Genomic DNA, 12236 nt, shown 5'->3' on the forward strand with positions numbered 1-12236 from the left:
ATGTCTGACCACCCGTGGGCCAGTCGGTTGTGGGTGCCTCGGATCCCTGAGCAGTAAAACACTGCCCGACGCACCTTCGCCCACCGGCGGTGACGCTCCTGGGTAAGGTACCCGGAGCCTGGCCTGCCGCCTGCTGCCAAGATCAAGGGAAGGTGGTGCTGGATGAAGAAAACCAGGGCGGCCACCTCCGCCTTACCAAAAAGTTGTCGGGCCTGCACCCCTGCAGGGCGCATTCTACTGCAAGGCAGCTGGCTCTCTGCTTTGCTACTCTGGCTCAGTTTCTTTTACATTATCTTCAAAGTAAGACTCGTCTGCATCCAGTGACAGTCTCCACCTATGAGGAGTACATTCAGGGGGCATCCATCAATCAAAAGGAAATGCCTATCATTCTTTTGTTATATGTATCGCATATCACACCTTAGCTGGTTTCTCTTTCACCAACAACCACCTAATGCATCCACTCCTTCCTTCCTTGCCTTGGCTTTGGGTTTGACACAAACACCGCTGATGATTCTAGCTATCCACTATCCACCACTATTGTGTCACCCACCCACCCAGACAGGCATCTTCTTTCACCTTCCACCCTTCCTTCAACAACCCATGCATCTGATTCCTATCAGCCACCTACATGCTGCTTCCAACGTATCCTTCTCTGCTAGTTGTATTACATCTCTTTTGTCCTTCCTCCTTCCACCCTAGTTCTTTTTCCCTTTTTTGTTCAACACATCCATCAAGGTCATCTGATCTGACTTTTAGTCTTCTCCATTACTTTCACAGCAGAGTTGAAGTCTGATAGAAGAAGCCTTTGTTTACTCAACTCACGCTGGTAATGATATTGCTAATGCATTGGTAATGCTAAGAAAAGGGTGTCTTCTTCAACCGTTGTATATTGTTCAGTACATACTTACTTAATAAGTCTCACAGTACAGTGAGTGAAGTGTTCCCCTTCCAGCTAGTAATGCCAATAAGTAATGAATATAACTTACCACCTCTCACCGCTGCTGTTTCCTCCCCCACTGGTGCTCCTGCAGGTGCCGCATCTCCTCCTGCCCCCTCCTGAATGGCAGCATTGGCATCACCGCTGGCCCCGCCGGCACTGGTGGTTGGTACTGGTAGTGCACATATAAAAAAAAGTACACCTTTTTAGATGCCTGTACACCTCCCCCTATTTTACTCATTTTCACCAGGAAGGAAGATTGAAAAAACACTTAAAGTACAACATAAATAATCACTAGTCCAAATTGCATACTACAGTAGAGTCAGTAGACAGAAATTAGTCGTATTATTATATGGTCCCTAGGGTCATCTAAACTCTACTCCTTCTCTAGTCTTTGGAAAGTTAACCTGAGCCATGTAACCATTTTAGATTCATGTCTACTATTTTGCGCATGTTACCTCGAGGCTTGTTGCGTGGTAAGACACCTTTGAGGCCACATGAGTGTTGCATACAAGTGAAGAGGTTGAAATACAAGCCACTGTTTTTTATGGAGTTCAGTTAGTCATTATTGCTTAGCCATAATGTTACACTTTTTGGCATGACTGCAAAAAGCTTGCATAATTGTATTATACTGTCTAACGTGCCCCATTTTTTGCATAATAGGCAGAAGATACCCTTCTACGAACCCGAGATTTGCAGGGCTTATGAAAGATGCATGTAACCAGTATACGTTCAACGATGAGGGGTCTCCCAGAATTCACACAGATCTCTATCATGCACTAGTTGTAGAAATGTTTAGTTTTAATCTTCTTTATTTTGCCTGTTGGAGCTGAATGTAATTTCACGGAACAACTTACAAAGCTTGTTATTATTTGAAATAAATAAACCTTTTGAACTTGCACATAGACTGTGGCATATTTGGTGTGGTATTGTGGACATACATGTGTGAGTCAGCGAAAGGGTGTTATGTTCTGGGTTGTGTAATAAAATCATTGGGTATCTTCGTATGGGGGTTTGGGACATAATGACTAATGAGACACTATAGCTAGTCGGTCAGTGAATTGTGGGTTCTGAGTTCTGACTGAGTAAGGTCCAACCTCCCATCACCAACATCCTACTTCTAGTGCATAGTTTTGTATGTTGCTGTGCAGAATACCCACAACAGTAGTAGTATGTTCTACTACCCTAACAAAAAATACTAGACAAACATCTGGTTGCGCATTTTTGTGGTGGGAATTGTCAAAACCTAGAAATTAAAGAGGACAACGCAAAGGACAGGAGTGGACCCAGTGGCTACAGCTATTGTTCTATCACAGCTTTATTTAAAAGAAAACCTTAACTAAAGAGTGGCCAACAGGGCAAGCTTAGCTACAGACAGTCTAGTAGTAGTAGTACAGAGAGTCTTAGCAGAGGCAGTTTAAAGGAACTGAGAGGCAGAGATAACCAAAATTTGAAAAACAGATAATGAAGAACAAAGAAGCTTTTGTTAAAAATAGAATTAGGAAGCATAATTAATAGTTTGCAAAAAATAAGGTGTGTTAAAAGTGAGGTAAATATAATTGTTAATAATATAAGCACTGTAGGACTTACTGGGGCCAGCAGCAGGATCCTCGGTAGAGGAGCACTCCTCTGGTGGTCGTCCCGCCGACTCGGACCCCGTCTTCTTGCCCCAGGGTGCTTATCATGTAAGAAATAATAAAGAAAGAAAGAAGCATTGAGTGCTGTGAAACAAACAAATCATTACAAAAACGCTCAAATATTTTAGGAAACAACAATTGCAACAAAAATTGACCTATCTAAAAATGACTACTGACTTGCAGTATTCACGGACCGTCTACTTATATGAACACTAATCAAATGTTCCATATTCATTCTGATTGCAGAATACTAACAAAGTCAGTACCACTTGACCTCCACCACCTATTCCAGACGGGTCAATTGTTCAGTAAGTCTGCATTTCCATTTTATTTTTGCCAGCAAAAATGCATTGATGAGATGGAGGACACATGCATAAATTTGTGCATATACCAAATTGTTGGTTGGTTGCGTCGTATGTTGTTCTGCTACTGACTGACAATGCTATTGCTAAGCCTACCACTCACTAAATAAACTACAAAAAGGTTGTATGGAGGACTGGGGTAAGAAGCATTCAGTGACAGAGGAGGCATCACGCAGACCGTAAAAAAAATATGAACTAATACTAAGTAAACCTATTATCCATCCGCCACTATTTCACTGAAGGACAATGGAAGGACTAGACTCTAGCAATAGCATTAACTAATTTCAGTTCTCTAAAGTAAACTCTAACATCACTAACCAGCCCAAGCTAGTGCAAAGTTACAAACAAGTGAGAGAAGTGCCGAGCAGCACCTGTGTCATACAATCAGAGAAGATTTTGAAACGGAATTGACCTGCAATGTAACTAAGTGCCCCAGTAATCGTTTTATTCGTCCAAGAATTATACACGATACTTATACTACTAAATATTACTAGCTACTCACCAAGCCCCACAACCTCGACACCTAGCGGGTCCAACAGGTCCTGCTCCCGGTCCAGGATGTCTGACCACCCGTGGGCCAGTGGGTTGTGGGTGCCTCGGATCCCTGAGCAGTAAAACACTGCCCGACGCACCTTCGCCCACCGGCGGTGACGCTCCTGGGTAAGGTACCCGGAGCCTGGCCTGCCGCCTGCTGCCAAGATCAAGGGGAGGTGGCGCTGGATGAAGAAAACCAGGGCGGCCACCTCCGCCTTACCAAAAAGTTGTCGGGCCTGCACCCCTGCAGTGCGCATTCTGCTGCAAGGCAGCTGGCTCTTGGGCGCAGGCGCCTTGTCCTTCGAGCCGGTACTGATGCCCTTGGCCATGGTTCTTGGGTGGAGGCAGAAAAGAAAAGAAGGAAAAAATAAAGTTAGGGGGAAGAATTAGGAGTTTGAATAAAGAAGTAAAATATAACAGTAGAAAAGTAACAAAAACACAGTGAACGTAGAAATGAATCACAAAATATAAACTTAGGGACAGAGAGACAGAGATGATAAATAAGAAAGTGAGCAAAACAGTGAAAATAAGTAAAGATTGCAACGATTAAAGGTGGATAGAAAACTAGGCCCAGAACCATAGCATAGAGTGAAAAACAAGATGGCCCCGCCACGATATTTCTCGCTAACACGCGAACAAGTAGATAGCGTTCCCGAACATGTCAGGCACAACGCGAACACGTTATATGCGACCCGGAACAGGAAATAAGGCAACTTGAGGGGGCGTGAAAAGATGGCCACGCCCATGGGTGACAGAATGGATACGTTTGCGAGCTACGATCCCCCGAGCACGCAGACAGCGCCCCGAACACGCACAACGCGCTCCCGAACAAGAAAAACACATCGCGAACGGGCCCGACAAGCAACTACGCATGCTTGCGAAGCTATACGAAGCTCGCATAGTGCAAGAACGCGGCTTCGCGTAGCTTCGAGTAGCGCGACCGCGCATACTACGCCCAGGCCTAATAGTTACCACACACATCCTACCCACCATTCTGGAACTGCTCAATGCCTCTCTAGCCACTAGAACTGTCCCACTCCCCTGGAAACGGGCCATTGTCAGAGAGATGCACCATCTGCTCGACCCTTCCCAAACAGGTTTCCGACCCATGCATGGGACTGAGACCGCCCTCGTCGCTGTGACAGAGGAGGCAAGGAAGATCATGGACCAAGGAGGCACCGCAGCCATCATCCTCCTTGACCTAAGTGCCGTCTTCAACACCGTAAATCATAGCATTTTACTGCAAAGATGTATCAATTTAGGAGTCTCATCGAAAGCACTCACTTAGTGTGAGTCCTTCCTGTCCGATCGATCCTTTCAAGTCTTTAAGGGCGACATAACCTCCCCCAGCAAACCTCTCGGCTGAGGTGTGCCGTAGGGCTCTTCTTTGAGTCCTACGCTTTTTAATATTTACATGTGCCCTCTTGCTGAGATTGTCCGCCACGGATCACTGACTAAATATCGAGGGACAAAATATAGACTACCCAAAATATAGATTCCAAAATATCGACAGACAAAATATCGAATTCCTATCTACAAACAGGTAAGTACCAAAATATCGACCCCAAAATATCGTTTATATATATATATATATTCATTATAAAAATATCGAATTTCTTAAAATGAATGTAAAATTAAAAAAATATTAAAAATAAATAGCTAAAATATACTTAAAAATACTTAAATTACCTTAAACTTATTAAATAACTAATTTAACTTATATAAAACAAAAAAATACAATCATATCTGGTAAAACATATATATATATTACCATAATATTAATAAAAAATACACAATATTATTACCGTAGGATAGCGGAGGTGTAAAAATTACTATTCCCACTCCTGGAAGTGCAACAGTAGGGAAAGCGTTGGATAGCGTAGGGGTAAAAATTACTATTCCCACTCCAGAGAGTGCAACCGTAGGGAAAGCGTTGGATAGCATAGGGGTAAAAATTACTATTCCCACTCCAGAGAGTGCTTCAGTAGGGAAAGCGTTGGATAGCGTAGGGGTAAAAATTACTATTCCCACTCCAGAGAGTGCAACAGTAGGGAAAGCGTTGGATAGCGTAGGAGTAAAAATTACTATTCCCACTCCAGAGACTGCAACAGTAGGGAAAGCTTTGGATAGCGTAGGGGTAAAAATTACTATTCCCGCTCCAGAGAGTGCAACAGTAGGGAAAGCGTTGGATAGCGCAGGGGTAAAAATTACTATTCCCACTCCAGAGAGTGCAACAGTAGGGAAAACGTTGGATAGCGTAGGGGTAAAAATGACTTTTCTCACTCCAGAGAGTACAACAGTTGGGAAAGCATTGGATAGCGTAGGCATAAAAATTACTATTCCCACTCCAGAGAGTGCAACAGTAGGGAAAGCGGTGGATAGCGCAGGGGTAAAAATTACTATTACCACTCCAGAGAGTGCAACAGTAGGGAAAACGTTGGATAGCGTAGAGGTAAAACTTACTATTCCTACTCCACAGAGTGCAACAGTGGGGAAAGCGTTGGATAGCGTAGGGGTACAAATTACTATTCCCACTCCAGAGAGTGCTACAGTAGGGAAAGCGTTGGATAGCGTAGGGGTAAAAATTACTATTCCTACTCCAGAGAGTGCAACAGTAGGGAAAGCGTTGGATAGCATAGGGGTAAATTTTACTATTTCCACTCTAGTGAAAATAAATTAATATAATTCACATAATTATCAATTAATCAATTAATAAAAATGTATTATCAATTAAGTATTAATTAATTATCAATTAAAAAGTTAATTAACAATTTGTTCAAAATAAATACCAATACATTAATTAACATATTTAATTATTTATAATTACATTCCTTCCCACCCTATTCCCCTATAAACCTACAACCCGCTACAGAAAATAAATTAATATTATTCACGTAATTATCAATTAATCAATTAATAACAAATATTCATTTAAGAATTAATTAATTACCAATTAAAAATTAATAACAATTTAATCAAAATAAATACCAATTAATTAATTAACATATTTAATTAATTATAATTAAATTACTTCCCACCTTATTCCCCTATAAACCCACAACTCGCTACAGAAAATAAATTAGTTTAATTCACATAATTATCAATTAATCAATTAATAAAAAATAATTATCAATTAAGAATTAATTAATTACCAATAAAAAATTAATTAACTATTTATTCTAAATAAATACCAATTAATTATTTAACATATTTAATTAATTATAATTAAATTACTTCCCACCCTATTCCCCTATAAACCCACAACCCGCTACAGAATTAAATTACACAATAATTAAATAACATAAAATTAATTACTTAAAATAAATTACAAAAATATATACACTTTTCACACATATACAAACATAAAAAACACTTAATAAAAATTCGATATTAATAAAAATTCGATATTTTTAATAAACTATATTATGTACTTCGATATTTTGACTGTCTATATTTTTAAAATCGATATTACATTACTTACCTTCAAAACAATATTTTTGATGTCTATATTCTGTCCATCCGATATTTTGTCCATTCTATATTTTGGACTCGATATTTTGGTTTGTCTATATTTTGGAATCGATATTTTGACCATTTACCGTCCGCCACTTCAGGATAAAAATAGTCACCTACGCGGACGACACCCAGCTAGTGGTGACCCTAAACCAACTTCACACCGGACCCAACAATCTCAGGGATTGTTTAGAAGCAGTGAACTCATGGATGACATCATCATGTCTCAAACTAAATGGAGACAAGACTGAGCTGATGCTCCTAGCTACCTCCCCCAATCCTACTATGGACCCCCTCTGACCTTCATGTCTTGAATCCCCCCTTACCCAAAGACACAATGAAGAGCCTCAACATCTGGCTGGATAAATCTTTCTATTTTAACCACCAAGCTGCCAAAGTTTCAGCCATCTGCTTTGGTATACTCAGGCTTATTCGGAAAATCCTTCCCCTACTACCCTTTAAGGCCAGACAGTTAATGATCCAGGGTCTCATTCTGTCTCGCTTGGACTTCAGGAATGCCCCCTATCTAGGGTCCACTCAGTCCACCTTAAACAAGCTCCAGGTCATCCAGAACTGTGCAGCACAAACCCTCCTCCAGATCCCTTGCTGCCTCCCTGTCGAGACCGAACTTAAGAAACTTAATTGGCTCCCGGTCAGGGAAAGAATTGTATTTAAGGGTAAGCGTGAGCGGTAAATCCGTTACGCCCACGGATTTTTCGGATTTTTGGGAAATCCGCAATACGCGTATTTTACGGATTTCCCACAAAATCCGAAAAAAAAAATCCGCGCGGACGTAACGGGTTCAAAAGTTGAACCCCCACTCATGTAACTAATTTACAATGGCGCCAGCAAGCTGCCAGCGCCGTTGTAAAATAGTTACAAAGTTAGCTTGCACAGGAACCACTAGATAAAACGAAGCAGGTGCTGCTTTATTTTATCTAAGTGCTTCCTGTGCAAGCTAACTTTGTAACTATTTTACAACAGCGCTGGCAGCTTGCTGGCGCCATTGTAAATTACAACAGCAGCTCACTCAAGGGACCCCTGCGCCCTTCGGGGCGATTGCATAGTAACACACACATGGTCGCTGTAGACAACTCTCTGGCACTTTAGGAAGCTGTAGTATAGTAAAAGCACTATACATTTACCCAACGAGGTAGCACTTACTGATTATCCAGTAGAAAGTACTCCAGTTGAGTAGAGGTATGGCACAAAACGGTGGCGTCTTCTTGAATAAATATGAAGGACAGGGTTCATTCTGGCACGATGGTCCTGGCACAAAAATTAAACCTCAACAGGAAGCACTTACAGATATCAATAAAGCATGTGCCCTAGTTTTCAGTGACTCATTCATCAGCCCAAAAACAATCGTAAGCGTTGTCAAGGCTGGGCAGATGTGCCTTCTTCCCAAATCTACCGTCGAAAATCAGCTGTGATGCTGGATAGACTTTGCATCCTTGACTTTCACGAGCGCAATACCCAGGCACATTGTGTTCGCACGGGTTTCTGCACGTTCGCGAGCGTTTTGTACAATAAAACCCTCGCGAACTTGCAGAAACCCGTGCGAACACAAAAACAAAAAAAATACGCTAGGATCCGCGGATTTTGCGTATTTTCGAAATACGCAAATACGCAAATCCGCGGATTGCCAATACGCAGAATCCGCTCATGCTTATTTAAGGGCCTGTGCACCGCTCACCGAGCTTTCTGGAAAACGGGTGCCACCATCAATCATTCTTTGATCACCCCCTCCCACCCCAACAGACGGCTTAGATCAGCTTCCTCCTTCCTTGTCACAGTACCCAGGATCAAGAGAGCCAGATGTGGGGGCCGTTCGTTCTCCCACAACTCGGCCAAACTATGGAACTCTCTTCCCCTCCAACTGCGTTCAGAGCCCAATCTTCTTCCCTTCCGAAAAAAGTTAAAAACCCTGCTGTTCAACAAATCAGACGAGGTCTCTACTGCTCTTCCATATGCGTTTGTCCGCAGCGCTAGGACGCCTCAGGGTAGCTATCGCGCTATATAAATGTTCTTTTTATTTCATTTCATTGCACTTCAACTGTCAACTGGCAGCTAAATAGTCCACAAGCTAAGGTGTGAACTTGCTCCAAGTGCTGAGACAAAGGCATCGGGTATGGGGAGGGTGTTCTATTCCTCTTGCTGGATGACAATCTAGACTGTGCTAAGGAACTCAAATAACTTCAAAGAGGCATTACCTGTGACACGGAAATTTGAGCTGACACCTGATCTGCTGTTGAAAAATAGGGTAGGGTTACCCCTGAGAACCTTCCCCTATTGGTTGGGGGAGCAGGAGTCCCCCCTCCCACAAGTTAGGACAGGCATAAATGTGACTCCACCGAGAACCCTCATATTACCACTTCTGGACATGTGGAACTTCACCTGCTGTTGAAACCTGAGAGGAGACCTAAAAGGCTGTTCATGATTCGACTTGTACCCAGGAAAATGAAGCTGATTTCAAGGATCAGTTGGCTTACATCCTGATAGGGTACCACTTCTAGAGCCATGCTGACTAGTGACAACTGGACTTCTTCTGGACCCTGAAGGTGGATTGTTGATCCCCAAGTTGTGTTTCTGAGGTCCTGCTATGGCACCTAAGAAGATGGAGTCACTATTATGTGTGGTGGACTTCTATCCACCACAACTAAGAATCAACATTTTCTCAGTTTTCTCTTTGGTGAAAAACATATGATTCTTTAACCCCTTCGCCACGGCGCGAATTTCGACGCTATTCCAGGGGGGGGGGCTGGGTTGGGCGTGGCACGGCAGTACTTATGACTGCTCCCGGCCATCATAAATTACAGTGGGCGTGTGCTCATGATGGCCCGGAGCCGTCAGAACTCTGCCCACTGATTATTTCTCACGCACAGGTGTGGAATTAATAACGGAGCGACAATGTTCTGACATCTCCCAGCCGTCATGAGCACACGTCTACTGTGACTCATGACGGCTGGGAGCCATCATGAGCACCGATGTGGTTAATATTTTCTTTATTCTGTCCACGGGACTCAAAAGACCCTGGGTATCTTCAATATTCCTAAGGAGAGATGAGGATGCACATTTGACTTGGATACCTTTCGTAGAAAAAATTGAAGGCTTAAGGGTGAGTGCCCAAACATCAAAAAAGGGCTCAGCAATCCAGTTAGAAAATCCTCAGCAGGTTCAGGAGTTAACAACCATAAAGGAGTTAAAATCCATAAATGCTTTGCTGCTTCCTATTTCTTTATTACTAAGCATGGGCTGAAAATTCGTTCCGCTCGCGGAATTTGCGGATTTTCCGCGATTTCGCGATCCGCGAATCTCGTGAAATCGCGGTAAAATCCGCGAATCAGCGGGGACGAATTTTCAGCCAAGCACTTACAGGGTAACAGCAGCAGGTGCAAAAGTTGAAGCTAATTTTTTGTAACCTTTTACAAAAGGGTTACAAAGAAATTAACTTCAACTTGGGCACCTGCTGCTGTAAGCCTGTAAGTGCTTCCTGGCGTCTCGTTGCCTACTTGCAACTATTCTCTGACCCTGCTCTGACCCTTGAAGCAGGGTCAGAGAATAGTTACAAGTAGGCAATGAGGCGCCTGTCACGAAAATTAAACCTCAACAGGAATCACTGTCAGATATAAAAACAAGCATTTGCAATGCAATAGGTCTCGCATTAGGAAAGTTTGAGCTATTGGTCTTGTAAATGACTATTTTTTTTTATTTATGTGTTGGTTTTGAAAATAGCTAAATTAATAGCTTTGTCATTTACAATGCCAATAGTTATAACTTTCGCAAATGTAATGCAACATGTTTTGTATTTACGTGACTTAGCTGTATTGATATTACAAATTACAATGGCTTTTAAGTTTTTTAAAATAATTAATACTTAAATAAAAGTGATTTTAATTTATAATGGCAATCGCTTAAACTTTTGTAAATAACTTTTGTGAAGATTATGTTCAGTGTATTTTATTGTGACGAAAATCCAAGAACAGAAGTGAAATATTAACATCTTTTTGCGACATTTGTAATAAAGTTTGAAACATTGAGAGAACATATTTGAACCAGTTGTTGTTGAATGGTTGCGCAGATTGATGCTGGGGTGGCGCTGAGTGGTGCTGTGGTGGTGCTGAGTGGTGCTGTGGTGATGCTGAGTGGTGCTGTGGTGGTGCTGAGTGATACTGGGATGGTGCTGAGTGATGCTGGGGTGGTGCTGAGTGGTGCTGTGGTTATGCTAAGTGATGCTGTGGTGATGCTGAGTGATGCTGTGGTGGTGCTGAGTGGTGCTGTGGTGATGCTGAGTGATAATGTGGTGGTGCTGAGTGATGCTGTGGTGGTGCTGAGTGATGCTGTGGTGGCGCTGAGTGGTGCTGTGGTAGTGCAGATTGGTGCTGTGGTGATGCTGAGTGATGCTGTGGTGGTGCTGTGGTGGTGCTGAGTGATAATGTGGGGGCGCTGAGTGATGCTGTGGTGGCGCTGAGTGATGCTGTGGTGGCGCTGAGTGGTGCTGTGGTGATGCTGAGTGGTGCTGTGGTGGTGCTGAGTGATGCTGTAGTGATGCTGAGTGGTGCTGTGGTGGTGCTGAGTGATGCTGTGGTGGTGCTGAGTGGTGCTGTGGTGGTGCTGAGTCGTGCTGTGGTGGTGCTGAGTGATAATGTGGTGGTGCTGAGTGATGCTGTGGTGGTGCTGAGTGATACTGTGGTGGCACTGAGTGATGCTGTGGTGGTGCTGAGTGATGCTGTGGTAGTGCTGAGTGATAATGTGGTGGTGCTGAGTGATAATGTGGTGGTGCTGAGTGATGCTGGGGTAGCGCTGAGTGATGATGTGGTGATGCAGAGGGCAGAAAGGCACAAAAAGCAGTCTAACAAAGGGCAGAAGGGCAGAAAAACAAGGGAAAAACGAGTCTAACAGAGGGCAGAAGGGCACAAAAAAAGCAGTCTAACAGAAGACAGAAGGGCAGAAAAACAAGGGAAAAACGAGTCTAACAGAGGGCAGAAGGGCACAAAAAACGAGTCTAACGGGGCAGAAAGGCACAAAAACGAATCTAACAGAGGGCAGAAGGGCACAAAAACGAGTAACAGGGCAGAAGGGCACAAAAACAAGGGAATAACAGAGGGCAGAAGGGCACAAAAAACGAGTCTTACAGGGGGCAGAAGGGCAGAAATACAAGGGAAAAACAAGTCTAACAGAGGGCAGAAGGGCAGAAAAACAAGGGAAAAACGAGTCTAACAGAGGGCAGAAGGGCACAAAAAACGAGTCTAA

Source organism: Lissotriton helveticus, chromosome 8 (genome assembly GCF_964261635.1).
Source record: "Lissotriton helveticus chromosome 8, aLisHel1.1, whole genome shotgun sequence".
Lineage (NCBI taxonomy): Eukaryota > Metazoa > Chordata > Amphibia > Caudata > Salamandridae > Lissotriton > Lissotriton helveticus.